Genomic DNA, 24,456 nt, shown 5'->3' on the forward strand with positions numbered 1-24,456 from the left:
AGGCCAAGCCCCCCTGAGATGTTTGAGATTTCAGGAAACAGTCGGTCAAACCCATGACGATGTGCATCCCGAACAGAAGGAAAAGAATCAGCAAACGCGCGGCCCCACACGTGGCTGCAGGGGTGCTGGGTGCTGAGCACTCAACTTAGCTGGAGCACAGGACGAAAGGAGCGGGAAAGGCGCGGAGGGAAGTGCCAACAGAGGGCAAGGTGACCAGGGCGAAGAGACTGTGCCCCAGTGGAGAGCCGTGGTGGCACGTGCGGCTCACACGGGTAAGTCTGGCACCACTCTGCAGGGTGGACCCGCAGCAGAGCTGGAAGTAATTATAACTGAATACCTTGCATTGCTTATTTTTAAAAAATAATTTGTTGGTTCTTTAAAAAAAAGATTTATTCATAGAGACAGAGAGAGAGGCAGAGACACAGGCAGAGGGAAGCAGGCGCCCTAAAGGAAGTGCGATGCGGGACTCGATCCTAGGACCCCAGGATCACACCCTGGGCCAAAGGCAGATGCTCAACCCCTGAGTCACCCAGGCGCCCCTCACACACTGTTTACAACAAGCTGGGGCAGGGGCAGCTGAGTGGTTTCCAGGACACGTTCCGTGTGTGGGAAGAGCAAGGGCAAGACCAGAGTTGCATCTGCCTCCACTTGTATAAGGCAAGAAATGAGAAAATACCTATGTTCGTGCTCCTGTGTGCAGTCTCTCTGGAAGGACAGACAGAAATGTGGTCGCAGGGACACCCGGGTGGCTCAGTGGTTGAGCGCCTGCCTTTGGCCCAGAGCATGATCCCAGATTCTGGGGTTTGGGTCCCACGTGGGGCTCCCCGCATGGGGCCGTGCCACCACGGCTCTCCACTGGGGCACAGTCTGCTTCTCCCTCTGTGTCTCTGCCTCTCTCTGTGTGTCTCTCATGAATAAATAAAATAAAATAAAATTAAAAAGTACTCGCAGCGGCTACCCGCGGGGAGGGAGAAGGGACAGCCAGGAGGTGAGGGTAAAGACAACACCTGCACCTGCACGAATGATCTTTTCTGTCGTTGAGTGCGGCGCATACTCACCATCCAGTCGGGTTCAGGAGACAATCCGAGCAGCTATCCAGCTGTTACCAGTTCACATGAGAGACGATAAAGACCTGGAAACTACTGTGGCCGTAAAGTTGGAACAGAAGAATGTGAGAGATGAGAGAGAAAGGACTGTGAAATTTTCATGACTAACGGGCAGGGCGGGAGTGTATTTCAAGAACAACAGAGACTGGAACCCTGGCCGCCAAAAGCCGCAACTGAGTAAAGGCTAAATAAACATTGTCCAGTGACCTCCCCAGCGGAGGTGACCTTACAAGGACCCAGCAGTAGACATGACCCAAAGCCCCCACGGTGGGCCAAGGCGTGGATGGGAGGAGTGGGGTACCTAGCGAGTCGTTTTGGAAGATGGGGTGTTGAGAGGGTGGGAAGGGTGAAACAGGTGACGGGGAGGAAGGAGCACGGGCTTGTGATGAGCACCAGGTTTTGTATGTTGAATCACTAAATTGCACACCTGAAACTAATATGACACTGTTCATTAACTACCTGGAATTAAAATACAAACTTAAGGAATGCCTGGGTGGCTCAGTTAGGGAAGTAGCTGACTTTTGATTTCAGCTCAGGTCTTGATCTAAGGGTCATGAGTTCAAGTTCTGGGCTGGGGCCCACAATAGGCATGAAGCCTACTTTAAAAAAAAATGAAATAAAATAAAAACTTAAAAAAAAAAGTTAAGGTGTGATGGGAAAGATAAAAAGGCAGTTGCTACAGGTATAACTGGGTTGGAGAAAGGTATTTTGAGTCACTGGTTTTGTTTACCTATATATTTTTAAAAAGATTTTATTTATTTATTCATGAGAGACACAGAGAGAGGCAGAGGCAGAGGGAGAAGCAGGTTCCCTGTGGGGAGCCTGACGTGGGACTCGATCCCAGGACCCCGGGGCAACCACTGAGCCACCCAGGTGCCCCTTGTTTTGTTTTTAAGAGTTGGAGAGGCCTACTGATTAGCTAAGGGGAAAAGAGAAGTTACAAGCCTCCTGAAGAAACTCTCATTTCCAGAGTCTGCTGGAGGAGAAAAGGAGGCCTGCCTGTTCTATTGAGACTATTTCAGATGCTGAATGCTGTATGAAAAATATCTCTATGACTCTCTCTTCCTTGCAGAAGGTAACTGTCTGGTCATAAAAAAATGACCAGGGTAACTTGAAAAAGAACCAAATTGAACTTAAAAAAATTTTTTTTAATAGCAATTTAAAAACTCAAGTGGATGGGGTAAACAGATGATTTAATATACTGAAGCACTGGGTGAATTTAATATTAGGCACAATTTTTAAATAAACTTCACACAGGATGAGGGGAGAACTTCTTTTAACCCAATAAAAATATCCAATAAAAATTACAGCAAACATCACACTTACTGACAAAATATTACAAACTATTCTCATTACCACCGCTGCTGTCCTCTATAATATACTGTATTTAAGTCCTACCCTACATATAAGAGAAGAAAAAAATGCATAAGGATTGAAAAGGAAGAAACAAAACATTAGTATTTATGCATAGTTATGGTCTTTGTAGAAAACTCCAAGAATCTCATAAATTATTAGAATCAACAACTGATTTTTACAAAGTTGCTGGATATAAATCAATATACAAAAAAGTCAATTTCTATTTGTTAGCCACAAACAACTAAACTATAAACAATAACAAAAACTTAAAATTGCATAAAATAAAACAGCATAACGTATACCTATGTATATGTATTATATTACTTAGATTTGCAAAAAAAATGCAAATAATAAAAGGTTACTGAAAGTCAGTAAGGAACTAAGAGATACCACATTCAGGACTGGAAGAGTCAATATTATTAAGACAAGCTATTCTCCTAAAATTGAATTGCTCTGAAGCTATAGATGTGGGTTGTCCAATAAACTCTAGCCATATGTGGTTACTTAAATTTAAACTAATTAAAATTAAATTGAAAGATTCAGTTCCTCAGCTGCACTAGCCACATTTTAAGCATTAATTAATGGAAAATTTCCATCATCCTAGTAAGTTCTGTTGGACCATGCAGCCAATGGAGCAATCAAAATCACAATAGGGTTGTTTTGTGGGAAATCCAACAGGCTGGGTTTTAAACTTCTTAGGGGCTTAAAAAAAAAAAAGGAGAAAAATGCATTGGGAAGAACAAAGAGCTAAGAACAACCAGCAAAGTCCTAAAGAAGCTGGAGGAACTGGCCTCATCAAGCTTCCAGAGTCATTATAAAGTAATAGTAATTCAGATACACCCATGGAACAGACCAGAAAGCCCAGAAATTGTTTGATACACATGACAAAAATGTTTTCTTAATTTGTAGTTTGAGAATTTTTTAATTTTAATATAGTTGACTTCATCAGTCTTTTGGTTTATGGATTTTGCAAACTTAGAAAGGCCTTTCCTGGGGCACCTGGATGGCTGAGTCAGTTAAGCATCTGACTGTTGGTCTCAGCTCAGGTCTTGATCTCACGGTCCTGAATTCAAGCCCCACAATGGGCTCGGCTCCATGCTGAGCATGGAACCTACTTTAAAATTTTTAAATAGGCCTTTCCTATTCAAAGGATATAAATGAAATACTTCTCATATTTTCTTCTTAGCATTTTTATGGTTTCAGTTTTCATATTTTAATATCTGATCCAACTTGAATGTATCTTTGTGTGAAGTGTGGAAGGATCTATTTCCCCATCCCCAAGCCCAAATGGCTATTCAAAATGGCAGTAACTCAAATACCAAGAATTGAAAAATTCATCTTCTCCACTGTTTTGAAGTACCAAATGTTATCTTCTGCTAATGTGGTAGGTTCTATTTCGGAATTTCCTATTCTGCTCCATTGATATTTCTGTCCATTAGGATTCAAAACACCACAAATCCTAAGGCGAAAATTGCAAAGAATCTATGTAAAAATGGAAGGCACTCTAGGCCACATTAACAGAAAAAGAGGTAGGCTGGTGGAAAGACATTTTACGGTCTCACAAAAGAAACTGCTAGCTAGAATATACAAAAAACAATTCTTGTACACCAACAGGAACAAGACAGGAAACTCATCAGAAAGAAGCACAAACAAGGAATATGATTAAGCAGTTCAATGAGAGGAAACCCAAGTGACTAAGAAGTATGTGAGAGGCATTCAATGTTGCTGGTAAACAAAAGAAGTACAAGCTAGACCTACCATAAGACATTAGCTTATACCTACAGGATTGGCAAAAATTAGACAACTAAAAAATAACAAATGCCAGCAAAAATGTGGGGAAACAGGAACCTTTGTGTACCACTCACTGTTGAGAGTGTGAAATTCATACGACCTCTCCATGGAGCAGTCTGGCTGTGCTTAATGCCTCAGTCAGAAGCAATCAACTGGACAGTGGCATGGATAGGTCCTAAAATATTTTGAATGAAAAATTATAATCAGATTGTTAGCACAATTCCATTTATTTAAATGTAATACACCCATACCACTGTATTTTATATCCATATCCAGGAACACATGCCAGTGGCTGGGATGGGAGGGCACAACATGAGTGTCCTAGAGTACACACCTGGTCTGCCCCATTTGCTGGGTGATATCGTTTTTTTTTTTTACTTTTTTTTAAAAAGATTTATTTATTTGACAGAGCACATGTGCATAAGCAGGGGGAGCAGCAGGCAGAGGGAGAGGGAGAAGCAGTCTCCGTTGAGGAGGAGGGAGGGAGCACCGTTCCAGGACTCTGGAATCATGACCTGAGCCAAAGGCAGATACTTAACTGACTGAGCCACCCAGGTGCTCCTGGACAATATCTTCTTGTTTCCTTCGTGTACCTATCTCCTTTGACGGAAGAAACAGAAAAGGTAGATGAGCTGGAGGTTTGTAGATCCATGATTTATCAGGAAAAAACAGAAAAGGTAGATGAGCTAGAGGTTTGTAGATTCATGATTTATCAGGAAAAAACAGAAAAGGTAGATGAGCTGGAGGTTTGTAGATTCATGATTTATCAGATCATTCCATCACCTGGGAAATGTCTGCAAGGTCCAGCACCAAAAGAGGTGATGCAGAATCCAGACGCGTTTGGAATTTATGAGGGAAGAAAAGACCTATGTCATTTAGAAAACCCAGGGCGGGGCACCCCCTGTGGTGCAGCGGTTTAGCGCTGCCTGCAGCCCAGGGTCTGATCCTGGAGACCCAGGATCGAGTCCCGCGTCAGGCTCCCTGCATGGAGCCCGCTTCTCCCTCTGCCTGTGTCTCTGCCTCTCAGTCTCTCTCTCTCTCTCTCTCTCTGAATAAATAAATTAAAAAAAAATGCTTATTAAAAAAAAAAAAAAGAAAACCCAGGGCAATGTAGGAGGGAAGCACTTTCAAAGGAAGGAGAAACCACAAAGATAAACTTTGCCCAGGTCACAATTTAGCCTGAACTTCACCAGGGAACGGCTGACCCAGTTTACTGAAGAATCTAAGCTGGGACAAATAACAGTAAGTTCCCTCACGTTCAGCTGTTGGGCTTTGTACCTCCTAGGTGGGGGGAAGGGAATCCTACCTGTCGGGGGTTCGATGCCCTGCAGACAAGCTAAACAAAATCACGAGGGTGATCCCTGCCTCTGCTCGATCTGCTCGTGAATGGAGAAATGACCCGTGTCACTGAGCGATGTAGAACTAATGTTTGCTTAGCGTGCCTCGGTGACACTTTAAAAAGAGACCTGCTCCAGCTCATTGCCCAGGTAAACTCTTTACGAAAGAAAACACCCAGGTTGGGCCCTAGGATGCAGAACTCCGGGACCTGTTGTTTACAGATCCTCACTCTTTGTCTAGGTCCCACCATTTGGCAACAGCGCTAAGATTCAGTCAGCAGAAGCACAGCTGAGCTGGGAAAGGGGTAGAAATTATCTGAGAAACACCAGGCTGTGCAGGAGGGTGAGTGTGCACACCTGTGAATAACAGGAGCAGGATCACTCCGCACCTGAGTCCCACTGTTCCATCAGCCCAGTCTCTCCCACTTCCATCCACAGGAGTTCTGTGAAGACTTGTTCCAAAAAGTAGGAAAACAATCCTAGCAAAGGAATTCTCTTTAAAGCTCTATCCTGGGGACGCCTGGATGGCTCAAAGGTTGAGCATTGGCCTTCGGCTCAGGTCGTGATCCCGGACTCCTGGGATCGAGTCCCGCATTGGGCTCCCTGCATGGAGCCTGCTTCTCCCTCTGTCTGTGTCTCTGCCTCTCTCTCTGTGTGCGTGCGTCTCATGAATGAATAAATAAAATCTTAAAGTTATATCCTGAGCAATCCCAATATGACAATTTAACAGCCAAGCCACTTTCAAAGGTAGGGGTTGTAGTAGGGTTTTTTTTTTTGGACCTTCAAGAACATTAAAAATGAAGCCGTTTCATAGTGGGAGTGGTTTCTGAGTCACTACAGCTCATTATCATGAATGGGCTTTTTCATATGGTTAAGCAGTGGGTGAAAATAAAGAGAACAGCCATTTTCACCGGAATGTACACACTCCTACATGAAATAAGCAGTAAACACAAAATAGCCTTTGTCGGCCTTAATGCTAGTAGCTCCTGACAACATTCATTCATGTGAACACTAATGCATGTGATAGGCACTTTGTTCTGATTTACTCAAACAAAAAGGCAGGAGTCCTACTTTTATCATTTCTATCTGGGTCTGTGTTAATCCCTATGGTTAGGAGTGCCTGGGTGGCTCAGTGGGTTAAGCGCCTGCCTTCAGCTCAGGTCATGATCCTGGGGTCCTGGGTTTGAGCCTCACGTCAGGCTCCCTGCTCAGTGGGGAGTCTGCATCTCCCTCTCCCTCTGCCCCTCCTCCTGCTGTGGTCTCTCTCTATCTCTCTCTCAAATAAATAAAACCTTTTTACAAAATTAAATTAAAAAGTCTATAAAAAATTAATGGGTTCTTTATAACATGAAATTAACTAGAAGACGAAGCTATGAATGACACCGACTCTTTTCTAAGATTTTACTTTTAAGTAACCTCTCTACCCCCACGGTGGGGCTCACACTCAAATGCAAGATGAAGAGTCACATGTTCACCGACTGAGCCAAGCAGGGGCCCGTTCTATTGTTTTATTAACCCAATCCATAATTGAGAAGGAAACTGAATACTTACATTTTCTTTTCTATTATTCAACTTAATTAGGGCTTTAACAAAATTCTTAGACTAAATGCACCATTTCACTTCTCCCCTAAAGATAATTTACCAGATTAAGTCCATAAAAATGACTTCACAGCGGGTGTCCCAGAACAGGTGATGGTTCTGAGAACGGCTCTGGGTTCCCGTTCCCCCTGCACAAGCGGCACAGGGGCTGCACGGACGCACACAGAGATGCCGTGTGCACTGCGGGTCTGGGGCAGGGTGGGGGGGACAGTAGCTGTTGGTCCCACATGTTGTCTTCCAAGTTTTTTACTCTGAAAACTCATGTTAAAAATAAAACAAATATGGGGATCTCTGGGTGGCTCAGTGGTTTGGTGCCACCTTCGGCCCAGGGCATGATCCGGGAGTCCCGGGATTGAGTCCCACATCGGGCTCCCTACATGGGGCCTACTTCTCCCTCTGTGTCTCTGCTTCTCTCTCTCTCTCTCTGTCTCTCATGAATAAATAAATAAAATAAAATAAAATAAAATAAAATAAAATAAAATAAAATAAAATAAATAAATAAATAAATAAATAAATAAATAAGTGGCGCCTGGGTGGCTCAGTTGATTAAGCATCCGACTCTTGGTTTCAGCTCAGGTCCTGATCTTGCGGTTGTGGGATTGAGTCCCACGTCAGAGGTTCTGTGCTCGGTGCGGAGTCTGCTTCAGATTCTCCCTCTCGCTCACACACACGTACTCTCTCTTTCAAATAAATAAATAAAAACTTAAAAAAAATAACAAAATGAATACAGAGTCCGACATTCACCAGTGAATCGCCAGGACAGAAAGAACCTTCTCAAGATCCAGGGTTACTTGTGCTACCACAGGCCTGGGAGAGCTGGCACAGTTTCTGTCTCCCCAGTTTTACTGCCAAAGGTCCTCCTATCTGTAAGAACACAGGGCATTAAGGTGTCTCTAGAACCCCGCCTCACCGTATCTCTTCCAGCCTGTTTTCCACAATATAAACCCTTTTATCCAGCCTGGTCTGCTTAATACTCTGCGTAATCATGGGCCGGGTGTTGACGGCCTCCCCTGTGGCTCTCCTCCAAAGCCTCGCTCAAAAACTCAACCAAACCTCAAATCTTGCTTCCTGATGTTGCTCATCACTGACCTATCCACTCACTCCTTCACCACTATGGGGTCTATTTCACCACTGGTGGACGACATCCCACAATCTTTGTCACTCTGATGCAAGCCAGTCGCCTCAGAACATTAAAACCCTGCAAGGAATCGTTTTTCTTCAATTAGACTGCAAGCTCCTTGTGGGCAGAGCTCTCTCTCTCTCTCTCTCTCTCTCTCTCTTTTTTTCCAATATAGCCACAGGACTTTGGAAAACATTTGTCACAAAACAGAGACGGACTCTTCAGTACTTAGCAACATTTAAATTTTAAAACCATCTTATTATTATCTTTTAAATTAGAGTATCCTTCCAATAGACCTTTGATCTAAAAGAAAAGCTTCAACATATATGAGTCCTGTCAAACACACTAATTTCACTGGGGTGACCATCCTTTATCCCCCTATCATAGCCATAGACCAAAGCAGTCAAATTTAGAAGAAATTACTCTCACAACCAATATATTTCAATCAAGGGCAAATGGGGCACACAGGGGAAGTCACATTAAATACAGTCATGGAGGAGATGCTTCACTTAGCTTCACAAATTATGATCTATTAAAAACTCAGCCCCAATAAATACATCAGACGCACCAAACCGGTAATGCTTCCCAATATTAACATGTAATAAATATCAGTGTAAATGCATGCATGTGTACATCTATGGGTGTAATCCATGCCCAAGATTAACTTAAAAAGTAAGCCTCTAACAAACAGCTGAAGTAAAATAAATATGTAGTGACTATTCTTTATTGTAGGCTCTTTCTCAACGTCAAGAAAACAAAAACCTTGGAAAGGCAAGAAAGCTTCCAAAAAACACTCACTGAGCCAACTGGAAAATGACAACTGGACCCCAGCCCTGAAGATCAGAGGAAAGTCCTTTTCAGGTAGGAACTGGTTGGTGCTGGGAGTTTGAAACTTAGTTTTGTTCTGGAATTTTAAAATGTTAATGCAGCCAATGGTTTAGCATCCCTTATACATGACTTTTTGTTTTTTCTCTGATTGGGTTTTCCCCCCCCACCTTACCACTGAAATGTCTTCTGTAAGAATTTAGGACCTTAAACTCTAACTGGCACTCAAGGGTATTAAATACAATTACACATTTTAAAGGCTAGTAATTTTACTTCCCCAGAACAATTACCATGCTTTCATTTAGACTTTTTTTTTTCTTTTGAAAAGCTCTTTCTGAACGATGTCAAAAACCAAGATTGTCTCAATTGTGAATAGTTTCAGCTATTTATAGGAGATGGTAATTTACTTAGGGCCACAAAGCACATGAGAGTAAATGATGCACCCACACGTAAGCAAACAAGTTCACAGCAGAGGCCTCACCTAGCGAGGCTGGGCTAACAGGCCCTAAGGAAAGAAGTCTCCTGTTATCCGTTTCCTATCACTGAACAGAAGATGTGGAAATTGGATTTCTTTTTTTTTTTTTTTTTTTTTAATTTTTATTATTATTATTTTATTTATGATAGTCACACAGAGAGAGAGAGAGAGAGAGGCAGAGACACAGGCAGAGGGAGAAGCAGGCTCCATGCACCGGGAGCCCGACGTGGGATTCGATCCCGGGTCTCCAGGATCGTGCCCTGGGCCAAAGGCAGGCGCCAAACCGCTGCGCCACCCAGGGATCCCGAAATTGGATTTCCCTAAAGTGAAACCTCACCTGAAAATAACCTTGACTAGATTCCAGGTGAGTTCCTTGTTATAAAATGGAATGACCCCTGCAACACGAGGAAGCAAACAGAAAAGCACTGACAGGAGCAAAATCTAGTTCTATCTGGTGAAATATATACCAAGATGGACACCTCAAATTTAATTCTTAGCTCATCAAAAAAAAAATTGACATTCTATATGCTTATTGCATATTTCTGGATTTCTGGATTCTTTAGGAAATTAAAAAAAGAAAAGAAAATCTCCACTCAACTTTTACTTTTGTTAAACAAGCTTGTGTGCTTTCTCTGAATTTATTCAGCAAATATTCCCAGAGCACCCACTGCATGCTACAATAGTGAGACAAAATGTCATACTTTTTACTTAGAACTAATAATTATGCCTTATTATTAAATAATATGATTTCTTTCTGAGAAGCTCAAAAGAAAAGCTGTTTCTTTGATCCTCACAACGAAAGTAAAGGTGAGGTAGAGAGTATGTTCATCTAATATTGGCATTTATAACACCTGGTTAGATTGGAAGTGATCTGATTGATATATCTTACCTCATGTTGAACAGATTTAGATCCAAGTCAGGGGGAGCAAAGCTCACACAAGACATCCTGCTGGTCAACCCACTGTACTGGATCTTTAGCCCTATCTCCCAAGGCCTTTGGGAGCCCTCCTTCTGTGGATGTATATAGAGAGGCTGCCTTCTTCTCCCCAGACTCTTCCTAGACACCTCCTGGCAACACCATCGGTAAGGACTTTCATCCTGGAAAAATGGGAATTAGCTAAGAAACACAGTATTTAAAGGCACTGTGTTTTTATGTGAGTTTTCCAGTTTGCTGACTACGTTCTAACAATGGTTGAAAAGGGAAGGGTCTAACAAGCAGCCCACAATTATTAGATTGAATCATATGAAGTTGTTATTTGTGTAGGCCAAAAATAGCTGAATATCAGTAATTTTATATGGCTAACCTAATGTTCCTGGAATAGAATTGATAAATAGTCATGGGGACAAAAAATCCTTAAAATGAAATTGTGGTTTAAGTATGATTTTACTACATGTTAATACAGAAATGTTTTTTCCCCAGAAGACACCTCTAAAATCACAATAAGAGGGGCGCCTGAGTGGCCCAGTCTGTTAAGCATCCAACTTTTAAAAAAAATATTTTATTTTATTTATTCATGAGAGACACAGAGAGAGTCAGAGACATAGGCAGAGGGAGAAGTGGGCTCCCCATGGGAAGCCCAATGAGGGACTCTATCCCAGGACCCTGGGATCACGATCTGAGCCAAAGGCAGACACTCAACCCTGAGCCACCCAGGTGCCCCTAGAATAACGCTTTTTAAAACTCTTCTTGCACCATCTCTTTGACATTTGACATTTTCAATGCCATGCCCTTGCTTGCACCATCTTATCTCCTATTTCTATCCTCCCTTCCTCAACCCTGAACATCTTGTTCAATGTCAAGCTACTCCCTGTGTATACAAAAGTCTACTTCACAGTAAAGCCAGAACACAAGACCTGCTGTCATAACCCAACCGACAAGCCTTCCATGGTTAATGCCCCCAGATACAAGGCTAAGCAATTCAGCATTCAAACCACAGCCACAATTGTACCACTCTGATTTTCCAGTATCTTCCCCCTGTTGACCCAGCTCCAACGTTACATTCTCCCTTACATGTTCTGATGTCCTGAAGGAAAAGAATATCTCTGTCTTCTCCTCCCAAAAGAGAGCAATGGGCCTCTGCTATGAACATTTACTCTATCTCCTTCATGGGACCATGAATTTTTCAAAGGCAAGGACCACACCTTACCCATCTCTACATTCCTTTGTGCCCACCATGGTAGGAACTTAAATGCTCACTAAAGCTCTTCAAATCCTCTGAATCTTTCCAGAAAAAAACCCAAGTGCACCAGCTTGGAAGGAAGCAATCGACCAAACTCAGCTGGGTAGTCCAGTGCAAAAGAGCACAAGCATCATTTTTCTCCCCACAAGACAGTTCTTGTAAGTAAACTGTGCAACACAAACTATTTTAAGTACACTCACAGATTTCGGTGTGTAAAAGAAAGCTCGTGTGAATCCTTAATTTGTAATCTTCAGTTTCAAGGTCTGAGGGGCCTAGAAGTCATTTAGTCCTACCGCAACTTTCACAGACCAGGAAACCAGGTTCTAGAAACACAAAGTGGTGAACCCAATGAAACATGGGGCAGCCTCCCTCACCTCCCAGCTGAGGGCTGCTCTTTTTCCTTATGCCAGGCTCTCCTAATCTGTTAATTAAAAAAAAAAAAAAAGGTATCTGCAGACATCAAAAAGAGAAGCATATACGGACTGGTATGTTTGTATTCCCAATGACTGGCTCAGTGCAAAAGTGCAATGCAGGTGGCCAGTCTACAAATATTGCTGAATGAACAAAGGAACAACCCAGGCCTTTGGAACAATAACTAACATAGGAAGAATATTAAATATTTCAAAGCACTAGTCAGACAATTAGTCTCCTAGGAGGAGCAGCAGAAGCCTGAAAAAGAAAGCAGAGGAAAAACCCCCAAAACAACAGAATGAAGGTTTGAAAAGGAACATCGTACAAACCAAGCCCTATAAAAATAACTACTCTCACTCCCATGCAGGATTTTGGCAACATAAAAGCTAACACAGAAGAGAATCAAGTGCTTGAATAGATATTTCTCCAAAGAAGCCCTCTAAGTGGCTAACAAGCACTTGAAACGATGTTCAACATGATTAGTCACGAGGGAAACCCTAATCAAAACCACAGTGAGATACCACTTCATGCCCACTAGGATGGCAATTTAAACGCACACACACATGCATACAGACAATAACAAGTGTTGGCGGGATGTGGAGAAGCTGGAACCCTCTATACATGGCTGGCGAGAATGTAAAATAGTGCAGCTGCTCTGGCAAACAGTCTGGTGATTCCTTGGTGGGTTATATATAGCATTGCTGTGTTACTCAGGAATTCTGCTCTTAGGTATAGACCCCCAAATTTATTTTTTTATTTTTTATGTTTTTTCAAAGATTTTATTTATTTATTCATGAGAGACACACAGAGAGAGAGAGAGGCAGAGACACAGGCAGAGGGAGAAGCAGGCTCCATGCAGGGAGCCCAACGGGGGACTCGATCCTGGGTCTCCAGGATCACGCTCTGGGCCGAAGGCAGGCACCAAACCACTGAGCCACCCGTGCCTCCCTAAGACCCCCAAATTTAAAACAAGTGTTCAAACAAAAACTTGTACATGGATGTTCATAGCAGCACTACTCACAACAGCCGAAAGGTAGAAACAACACAAATGTCTATGAACTGATAAATGGGTAAGCAAATTGTGGTCTATTGAGGAAATATTATTCAGGGACTTTAAAAAAGGGACTGAGCTGTGGCTCCGTGGGGTGAAGCGTCTGCCTTCTGCTCAGGTCATGATCTCAGGGTCCTGGGATGGAGCCCCGCATTGGGCTTCCTGCTCAGGGGCGTCTGCACCCCCCTGCCCCCACTTGTGCTCTCTCTCGCTCTCTCTCTGTCTCAAATAAATAAAGTATTTTAAAACAAATAAATAAAAAGCGATGAAATACTGATGCATGCTATCACATGGATGAATCCTTTAAAAAAAAGATTTTATTTATTTGAGAGAAAGAGAGAGAGAAAGCACAAATAGCGGGGAGGAGTAGAGGGAGAGGGAGAAGCAGGCCCCCCCTTCCCCCACCCCATCCGAGGTCATGACCTGAGCTGAAGGCAGAGGCTCAAGCAACTGGGCCGCCCAGGCACCCCCAGATGAATCCTGAGAGCACTGCTAAGTGAAAGAAGCCAGTCACCATACTGTATGATTCCATTTATATGCAATACCCAGAACAGAGAAATCCATAGAGAAAGAAAGCAGATTAGTGGTTGCCAGAGGCTGGAGTAGGAGGCTGGAGTCGAGGAAATGGAGAGTGACTCCTTAATGGGAATGGGGTTTCCCTTCAGGGTGATGAAAAACTTCTGGAACCAGATAGTGGTGATGGTTGCACAACATTGTGAATGTCCTTTTTCCTTTTTTTTTTTTAAAAAACACTTTAAATATGTGCAGTTTACTGAATGTCAATTATACCCCAGTAAAGACTTAAAAGAAAATAAAAGTGATAGGAAAAAAAAAAATCAAGCCAAGATCCACAACAGCAACAATGAAAGGACCGCTTCTGGCTATATTACATCAGGCAAAAGAGATTAAATAGATGAAAGTATGTTATAGTAAAAAGTTCAATTCCTATTAGACCCTGCGTAGCTACCAATATAAATTTACAAACGTGCTGTGCACTGTTACATATTCACATACAAAGTTTCAATACACAGTGTCTCAGGATATTTTCTAGCTCAAAATACAAGGAGAGAGTGACAAATCCCCCATGATAGTGTTATGTTTCCATATACAGATCTTCCTTGATTTATCTCATAGGGTGTCATCCCGATGAGTCCATATTAGGTTGAAAATGCATTTCATACACATAACCTATCTAGCCTACCTTAAATGTACCCACAACACTCATATTAGCCTACAGTTGGGCAAAATCCTCTAATCCAGCGGGATGGGTGCAGGATGGGTGTCGGGACGGGTGGTCCCTTGTGGTCGCTGGCGGCCTGGAAGCTCTGGCTCACTGCCCAGCATCGAGAGAGGACTGAACCAGGACAAGATCCAACTTCAAAATCCCCAGGACAGTTTCTACTGAATGCCTATCACTTTCTCGCACCACTGGAAAGTCTACACATCATCAAGTGGGGGACCATCTGTACCTCTCTCAATTATTGGCCTGTTAAGCAGACACAAAGTTAGTGAAGAATAATTCAATTAGTAAGGGTCATGGAATGGGTATCTGCGGACCTCTACAGGAAAAAAAAAAAAAAATTAAAGCCTTCTCTAACACATAGGATGTGAGTGTACTTAATGCCACTGACTTATCCACTTAAAATGACAACTTTGAAGTTATATATGTTTTGCTCCGATTTTAAAAAAGATTCGAGTCTTCGCACTGCTAGCTCTTTAGAAATATCCAGCCTGAAGATCTGCATTCATAAGGCGCTATCACAGCTCTCTCCAACAAGGTGGAATGTTCTGCTCTCCACATTCCTCTGCCGCCAATCCTGACTGCATGGATTGTAAACCCAGCACCTACTTTCTTAAAATAGGTTTCAATACTGGTGCTGCGAGCCTGGGAGGAGGTGGGGTGGGGGGTGGGGACAAGGGCATTCATTGAGAGGCACAGCCTTTTGCTGGCTCTCCACGGACAGGGGCTACCAGCAGTGATTCCACTCTACTGACCCGGCTGTGCCAGAGCCTCTGTGGACAGAGGCTTCTCTGCAAGGGCCAGCAGAGTCCCTCGAAGATTCAAGAGGGACGGACAAGCTGTGGTGCAGCAGGGCCAGGGCGGCAGACTCATCCTCCCGAGAGCACGCAGGCAGCTACGAAGCCGATGGAAACTGAAATGCAATGCTGCCCTTGAGCAAAGCAAAGAGCTCAAGTTCTGGGATGCTCCTAGGATTCCCTGGCACCTACCCCTGAGTGGCCTCCGTGCCCCTGGCGGCTGTCCCACAATCATGTAGATAAGAGGCACCTGAACTTCTCTTCCAGAGGCTCCCCTGTTCTTAGCTCGGCTCCACCCGAACCTTTCACCTTGCTCCCTTTAGGCTTCAAGGCTCCACTCTACCTCGCGTAGTTAGTTATTTGAGATGATCTTTAGAATCAACACAGGGTGCCAACCACAGACTCCTTAGGTGTCTGAGAACTTTGGAACCGGGGCCAGGTGTGTCTTCAGCTCCCATTGAAAGCTCACTTGATCTGCTTTTAATCAGTTTGGGCCATATGGCTGTTATCTAGATACGTCTGTGTGCCCAAAGATGAACTCAGTACTCGGCATGGTGAAGGTGGGGAGTCTCCAAAACCCCTGCATGAAGTAACCAGTGCTCCGTGCCCGCACTAACGTAGGCAAGGGGGGCCGTCACAGGGCCTGACACACCCACATCTTCTCAAGAGCAGGTCTCATCTTCCCAACCTTCTCGAAATGATTACTAGCCAATGTTGCTCTGATTTTGAGTAACACAGAAAATGTGTTACTTTTAGATGATCAGCGTCCAAAATTTTCAAAGAAAAGCTCATTTGAAACCCTGCTACCAAGGAATCTATCCAGTCACTTAAAAGTGCCTATTATTGGCCTGGGCAAGAAAACGCACTGGATTCCATACATACACCGTCAAGTTTGGCAGGAGAGATTTTAGACAACTTCCGTCCTTCCCACCCAATCCCAAGTAAACAAGGCATTTGTTTGTATTTCCACATTGGCCTCATGAACGAAAATACCTCCTCCACCTAGAAAAACAATCTCTAACATTCAGGCATGGAATTTGAGGGCTAACTTTTTAGTGCATGGGTCCCAAGTATGCTGTGAAGAAAGAAAGAAAGAAAGAAAGAAAGAAAGAAAGAAAGAAAGAAAGAAAGAAAGAAAGAAAGGAAAGAAAGAAAGAAAGAAAGAAAGAAAGAAAGAAAGAAAGAAAGAAAAGAAAAGAAAAGAAAAACGGTAGAAACGTGTCTTTAATAAACCTTTCTCCCGTGAGCATCTTTCTCAAGTTTACACTGACACCTGGCTTGGTGTTTCTGTATCTTTCAGAAATACAGATTTAAAGAAAAAAAAAAGTTCTCCATTAAAATTGGAGCCAGAAGGACTTTTCTCCCTGCAACAGATCTGAACGTTTGTTTTACTCTCTTTGGAAGGGTGGTCGGGAGGGGGAGAGGCACCAAAAAAAATTACTTTCCTTTACTCACTGCTAAGTTTTGTACTCTATACCAACTATCCTGCCTGGCAAAGAGTTAAGAATTTTCTGAGGTTAGTTCCTGCGGTTTAAAAAAAAAAAAAAAAAAAGTCCGATGCTTAAATTTAGACTCCGTAAAACAATACTGGGAAACTTTCAAAGCCTTGGAGAAATACTGGAATTTATTGTATTGCCTTTTGTTAAACTGCATCGCACGGGCCACTGTTTCTTCTCCCTTTTACATCCCTCCCGGCCCCCGACTCGCTCACGGCGGGTCCCGGGCACTCCCACCTGATCCGGCTACCTGCCGTGGTCGGGGGTGGGGACGAAAATCCAGGGTCACCTTGCACGGGACGCGAGTGGAACAGGTGGCTCCGGGACAGGCTCCCCGGACTCCGGGACCCGAGGGCCGCGGCGGCGACGCGGGCGACGAGTCTCCGCCGACTCCGGGGAGGGGCCGCGCGCCCGGGGAAGGTGTCGGGGGCACGGGGCACCCCGCAAGCCCCTGCGCCCGGAGTCACACACGCACCTCGGACACCTCTCACCCCCCAGCAGGCCAACCTCCCGGCCGAAAAGCGCCGCGGCCCCCCACGCCCTCCCCGACCTGGGGCGCACGCGAACCCCCGAACCCACTAAGGAGGCGCCGGGCTCCCCCGCGGGTGAAGGGAGCTGCGCGTCTTGCCTGAGCTCCGGGAGGCCGGGGCGCGGCGGAGGAGCGAGGGGCGCGCAGCCGGGGCCGCCGCAGGCAGAGGGGGCGCCCTCGGGGTCCGCCCGCCCAGCCCGAGCCCGAGCCCGAGCCTCCGTCCGCCCTCTGCAGACGCGGGCGCTCACCGACGTGCCAGGCGAGGCCCCCCGCTGCCAGGGCGCCCGCCCGCCGCTCCGACCCCGTCGGGGACCCGAGAGTCCCTACTCACCTGGAGGGAGCCCCCGCCGCGCCCCGGGGGCCGCAGGTGCCCACGCGCAGTGCGCGACCCGGAGCCCTCGCGCCGCCTGCTGCCCGGGCCGCCCGCGCGCTCATGCCCGCCGCTGCGCGCTCACCCACCCGCCCGCTGCGCTCACCCCCGCCCGCTGCGCGCTCACACCCACCCGCGCGCTCACCCCCGCCCGCTGCGCTCACCTCCGCCCGCGCGCTCACCCCCGCCCGCTGCGCTCACCCCCGCCCGCGCGCTCACCCCCGCCCGCTGCGCGCTCACACCCACCCGCGCGCTCACCCCCGCCCGCTGCGCGCTCACACCCACCCGCGCGCTCACCCCCGCCCGCGCGCTCACCCCCGCCCGCTGCGCTCACCCCCGCCCGCGCGCTCACCCCCGCCCGCTGCGCGCTCACACGCACCCGCCCGCTGCGCTCACCGCCGCCGCCGCGCGCCCTCCTCCCCCACTCGCCGCCCTCCCGCGCGCTCCCCCCCACCCCGGGGCTCAGCCCCCCAAAAAGCACAGCGCGTGCCCCGGGCATGTAAAGGGACAGGCCGGGGATCCCTGGGTGGCGCAGTGGTTTGGCGCCTGCCTTTGGCCCAGGGCGCGATCCTGGAGACCCGGGATCGAGTCCCACGTCGGGCTCCCGGTGCATGGAGCCTGCTTCTCCCTCTGCCTGTGTCTCTGCCTCTCTCTGTGTCTCTCATGAGTAAATTAAACTAAACTAAACTAAACTAAACAAACTAAAATAAAGGGACAGGCCCGCCCGCCGCCGCCTGGCCAGGCCCGCGGGTCTCGGAGGCGGACCGCGCCCCCGGGCCGAGCCACCCGCGCGCGGCGCAGCAGCAGGGGGTGCGTCTGCAGCTCCGCGGGAGGCGGGGCTCGTCCCCCAGCAGCCCCGGGGGCCCTCAGCTTGGAGAGGTTATTTCATGTCGAGTGATGCCAACTCCCGAGGACGGAATTGCTGTCGGCCTCGGAGAAGGCCGTTCACAGGCCCACGACTTCACGGAGCCCGCGGCCCGAGCCCGGGAGCGAAACCGCGGTCGGGGCCGCCGCGAAGCTCCTGCCGCTCCTGCCGCTCCTGCCAGCCGAGCCTGCCGGGCGCGCTGGAGATGCCGAGCCATGTGCCATGTGTCCCCCCAACGTGCATGTGCCGTGTGTCCCCCCAACCTGCATGTGCCGTGTGTCCCCCCAACGTGCATGTGCAGTGTGTCCCGCCAACATACATGTGCGGTGTGTCCCCCCAACGCCATGTGCGGTGTGTCCCCAACGTGCCATGTGCAGTGTGCCCCCAACATGCCATGTGTGGCATGTCCCCATTTACAGAAAACTGAGGAAGGAAGTGGTTGGCAGCAGGGAAGGACAGTCACGGGCGGTGCTCTGGGCTGAGCCCCAATACCTTAGTCCTTAGCTCATTTCCCCAGGAAGACATACCTGATGAAAGGAGGGAGACCTCTTTTGCGCTAATAACACGCTGGCCTCATCCAACTCCCTGCATCTTTAATTAATGTTTACAAAGCACTTTAATCTACCCAACAAGCTAGTTAATTAGGCCAGTATTATTATCCCTCTCTTTCTGAACCAAATCCAGGAAAGAATCAATACTGTCAGTCCTTAATCCTCCATGAATAATGGTCTAAACTTTCCGCTGTTTATGTTTTTTTTTATTCCCAAATTGTGTCCCATATTGTGTTATATACTAATGCATTTAGCATGAATGGGCTTACTACAAGTTAAAGAGTATTAAACACCCGTGGGTGAGGGAGGTAAAATAAGCAACCCTTGTCTTTAAGGATTTCAGGTAAAGAAAAAGACGTTTTGTCAAGGGCTTCTCAGAATTTTTTTTCTTTTTATTAATGCGCTTTTGGCTTGGTTGGGTTTTCATGACGTGTAATTAATTTTTAAAGTTTACTTAAAATTTCTGAGTCACACGGTATCTTTTGTGTAAAAGTTAAATTTTACTCAGTATCTTTTCTGACAGGTGAAGAAGAGGTAAGAAGGAAGAAATGGATGGAAGGAATTAGGAAGGAAGAAGGAGAAAAGAAAAAGACAAGCAAACAAATGACCTCCAAACACCACCACCACCACCACCACCACCACCACCACCACCACCAAAAAACAGACAAAGAATGAACCAGGAAGAAAATGAGACAGGTTTCAACCAGGTGTCTCACACCCCGGAGCTCTGTGGGGATTACAAACAGGTGAACCTTCCTCTGGGCTGGTGTGGATTAGCCAGGGACCCAGAGTGACAACCCGAATACAGGCTGGCTTCCGGTCCCCAATGCACCCCTGTCTAGGCACCTTTGTGCTCACTGAATAACACAAAGGGACTGGAACAATAGGAAGGGAGGTAAGAAAACAAGAAAAGGGTTAGAGGGGTGATTTAAAAATAGTTATGCATGAAAGTACTAGATGACGTCAAGGGAGGAAAAAAAAGAACAAAGAAACATCTGGAGGGTCTTTGTATCTACTATTGTTATTCCTTTAAAACCCATGGAATTTACAAAATTTTACTTTATAGTCACTGGGGTTTTTAATAAATGTCTTCTGAGGCTGCTCTTTGTTAAGAAAATCCTGGCGGTACATGACCCCTCAAATATGAGACAAATGTTATTACAAGCTTTGTGTAAATTAAAAACTTTAAACTAAAAAAAATTAAGCTAAACATACGTGTTTGTTTTATAAAAATAATTACCGTAGAACACTGGCTGAAGAAACTGCAGTATCTGTGAAGGCCACTAGAGGAGGCACACAGGAAAGAAGGGTTAGTAATTTTCCTGTTTTCTTTACCAAAACATGATAGCCTTGTAGAGCTGAAAGAGGAGATGTCAAAAGAAAGGATTTTACCTTATGCCTCTTCCACTCAGATGTGCGATTTTGAGCTGCTTATGTTTCTTGAGATGCAGTTCCTCATTTGTACAATGAGGCTACTAACCTCTACCCTGGGAGGCTAAAATAAAATTATTATTTTTTATTTATTTACTTGAGAGAGAAAGAAAGGGAGAGGGAGCAGGAGCAGGGGACAAGCGGATTCCCAGCTGAGCAGGGAGCCTGACACAGGGCTTGATCCCAGGACCCTGAGATCATGACCTGAGCTGAAGGCAGATGCTTAACCGACTGAGCCACCCCAGGTGCCCCCTAAAACAAAATTCTTTTAACGTTCATTTGAATAAATGGCAGATGAGAAGAGTTAAGAAAATTGTGAAAATATAGAAAAATATGATAATTTGTGCTGTTTTTGATTGGAGCATAGTACAAGACCATAATTTATTTATTTTTATTTTTAAAGATTTATTTATTTATTCATGATAGACATAGAGAGAGAGGGGGGCAGAGACACAGGCAGAGGGAGAAGCAGGCTCTATGCAGGGAGCCCGACATGGGACTCAATCCCGGGTCTCCAGGATCACATCCTGGGGCAAAGGCAGGCGCTTGAACCGCTTAGCGACCCGGGGATCCCCAAGACCATCATAATTTAAAAGTGTCATAATAGAACAGTAACAGATATTGAGTGACATAGGTAATAGAATGGAATCAGTAATCCAGAAAAAGATAGCGTTGACATTGTGTAAACTTTAAGATGTGATGAGAGTCATCTAAAATAAATGAAAAAGGGGCAGATTCTCAATAAATAGGCCTGAGAAAACTAGTAATTTGAAAAAAATATTCAATATAAAGAAAGCTCTTGCCTTTCCTTATATGCTAAAACAAAACTCAGATACATTAAAGAATTTTAGAACTAGGAGAAAACTTAGGCAAATATTTGTGTGACCTCAAGATGAGGGGAGAGAAGAAATGGAAAAATCGTAGATGAAGTGACCGTTGAACTAGATTTCATAAAAATTTTAGATCCTGACAACTAAAAATATTGTGAACAAAATTTGCAAAGAAAAGAAAAAAACCCTACAGAACTCTGCATAACAACAACAACAACAACAAAATAACAACAACAAAAAGAACTCTGCATAACAAATCTGGCAGTTAACCTTATCCTCAATACAAGAATACCCTTAAGTTGATAAGAAACATTAATAACTTAAGGGAAAAATTTCCTCAAAAATGATTAGTAATTAGCTCTCTCCCTGTGTGTTATATTTAAAGTGTCTGAACTACCTAGTAATTGAAAGAGTAAAAATTTAAAATAATACAGTATATATATATGTATATATATATATCAGAAAATATTTTCTAAAATTCTAATATTCAATACTGACAGGAATGCAATGAAATGGGAAATTTTATGTACTATTAGTGGGAGCATAAATTGACATAACTTAACCAGAAAGCAATTTTATAAAAATATTTCCCAGCTTTAAAATTGTTTATACACTTTGATCCTATAATTCTATATCTAAGGATTCTATAGAAATAGTCAGAAACAGGCACAAAGACTTGTGCATAAAGATATATACCGTCTCCTTTTTATAATGTCAGAAAATTAGAAACGAATAAAGCATCCAAAATTAGAAATAAACTATCATGCAGCTTTTTGAAATGAGGAATTTTTAGTGTCCACAAGAAAATATCTAAATATATGGTTAAGGGGAGAAAAAGAACAGTACAGAATTGTATGTAAATCATTATTTCATGGAAATACATGGAAAATACCTGTATTTCCACATACATGGAAAATGCATATATGTATGGAAAAATTAGAAATCTGTCAAATTGATGGCGGTTCGTGTTTCTGACTCTGATTATATGATTCTTTTTTTTTTTTTGGTATTGTGTATGTTCCAAATTTTCTGTTGTGACTCTATATTACTTTTATGCATCAACAAAAACTAGCAAAAATTGTATTTCTATATGAGACAGTAAATGCCAATGTGCATAGCGTTGAGCCTGGCTTATATCAGTCAGTAAATACTGGAGAGATGACGGAGGAAAAGGACATTGACGTACTTCAAGGATGATTTCCTAGTGAAGTTTGTCGATTTAAAAAAGAAATAATTTTTTAAAAAATACTCTTACTTTTTATAATTTGTTTTCATAATTATATAACTTTATTATATTAATTACATATTAATGAATATTAATTATAGAATCTAGATTTATAATACCATTTTATAATTTATAACCATTCTACTTCTGCAGATGAAGAACTTATGACCTGGAGGTTTTTTGGTGACACGTTTAGAGGAAGACTAGGAAAAAAATGTAGTGGGGTGGTTTCATACTTCCTGAAAGCAAGTAGATGGTGTCTGTATCTGAGGGCAGTATTTTGAAGGAGAAACATGTAGAAGGAACAAATATAGAAGAACATAGTAAACACGTTTTTCGTCCGATTTAATGGTAAGCATCCTGGAAGAGAAGCAAGTCTCCAGGAGATCCCTGGTGGACAAGAGTGCCGAGCAGGCAAGCTTTAGGACCTGCCAGTGGGGGAGGTCCAGACGGGGAACGAGGGTGTATGGCACCCATTCATTCATCCTTCATCCAGAAATTCTTCGCTGGCTCTTCTGTGGCAAGCGCTGCTATGGGGAGGTCGAGGAGTACACCAGTGAACAGCATAGATAAAGCCCCTGCCTGCATGGAATTACAGTCCATGGGGGGGGGGGTTGGGGAGACCCAGACAGACTCAGGTGATCAAATGGTTAATCTCGAACAGTCTGTTAATCCACAGATAGAATCTGAGTGATTCTGTAAATTAAAACAATAGTGAGATAAACTACCTTTTCCCACCCGCAGAGATAGGAGGCATTACTGGTGGTGGTGGTGGTGGGACAGCTACTAAGGGAAGGACTTTTCAAGGAGAGTCTTAGGAAGCTTCTGGTGGTAACCCTCGCCCTCTTCCCACAAAATCTTCACTAACTCCCTGCTTCCCCCTGGGTGCTTTTGGTGTCAGGAGATTAGAAGAGGGGCCGACACCTGCCTCAGGTGAGTATCAGAGAAGAGCAGGACCTAGTGGGACTTGGTCCAGTTGGTGTCCCAGACGGAGAAGGTACCACATTCGGAAGGACAGATGAGCACAGTGGGAGGAGTACTGTGTTTGTGTAGTTGGTTACTTTTCCACTACGTTGAATTTTCGTAGACCCATTTCAGTTAAAATATTTCATTATACCAGATGGCTAAGTTTGAGGGCTGACTTTTTAAATACAATTCCACCCTGACCCAAGTTAGAACTTCCTCTTTCATCTGACCCTGAACTTGAAGAGGTTAATTCCCTGAATTGTGAAGGAGCTCAAAGCTCTGTGTTGCAGCCAGAGTGATGATAAAGGAGTCACCCAGCAGGATGTGTGACCACTAAGTCGGGGACTGTGAAATCCTGGAGGTCTGGCCAGTAGGTTTATAGATGACAATGATGATGACGATGACGCACCAACTCCATTCCCATCAGGACCGCCTGGGCATTACCAGCCTCCCAGGCACTAGAGTCCCATTTGCATTTCCAAGTTGCAATATTGGTGGAGGGGAGGATGGAGGGATCCTTACTGGCAATCCTTTGATAAGCTTAAAATAAATATTTTATTTCAATTTCCAGATTGTTAAATAGGATTTAAAAACAAAACAAAACAAAAACAAAACCTCTTCCTATGGAGAATCACAACAGGAAAAGAAAAGGGAAATCGCACCACACGCTACCATTCACCGTGAGTAATAGAATGTTGTGGGATGTGTTTCCTGTTGTCCTAAAAGTTGCTATGGAGGGTTCACAGTACCCGCCACCTCTTACATTCCAAATTCGAGACATCACCAGAAACTAAGCAAGAACTATCTCCTCAGGATTTACTGACAGTCGACAAATCCCAACTGCCCCCCAGCCCCCGACCAACAGCTGCCTCCCCCACTTCCAAACTAAGAAGAGGCTGGAGGTT

The 24,456-nt window shown here is 44.7% G+C and overlaps 1 protein-coding gene and 1 long non-coding RNA gene across 5 annotated transcripts in view; one reads left to right on the forward strand and one right to left on the reverse strand.

The window, feature by feature from the left end:
- PROSER2 (proline and serine rich 2) overlaps nucleotides 1-17,874 on the reverse strand; it is a 40,725-nt gene extending 22,851 nt beyond the window's left edge. Inside the window, exons 1-2 of one of the 4 annotated variants that reach the window (XM_072825837.1) lie at nucleotides 17,645-17,733; nucleotides 10,499-10,707 (exon numbers count right to left, since the gene is read on the reverse strand). The gene's annotated coding sequence lies outside the window, so the exon portion shown is untranslated. Of the gene's footprint in view, nucleotides 1-10,498; nucleotides 10,708-17,561; nucleotides 17,587-17,644; nucleotides 17,734-17,847 lie in introns of those variants that run through there. The other 3 variants (XM_072825838.1, XM_072825836.1, XM_072825839.1) reach the window with 3 other exon arrangements.
- On the forward strand, nucleotides 10,406-23,088 carry LOC140633379 (uncharacterized). The gene is made up of 5 exons (XR_012030978.1): nucleotides 10,406-10,692; nucleotides 11,839-11,947; nucleotides 19,623-19,845; nucleotides 20,345-20,408; nucleotides 22,739-23,088. It is a non-coding gene; the product is annotated as an uncharacterized lncRNA (long non-coding RNA).
- The last annotated feature ends 1,368 nt before the right edge of the window (nucleotides 23,089-24,456 follow it).

This window comes from Canis lupus, chromosome 5, assembly GCF_048164855.1.
Source record: "Canis lupus baileyi chromosome 5, mCanLup2.hap1, whole genome shotgun sequence".
Taxonomy (NCBI): Eukaryota; Metazoa; Chordata; class Mammalia; order Carnivora; family Canidae; genus Canis; species Canis lupus.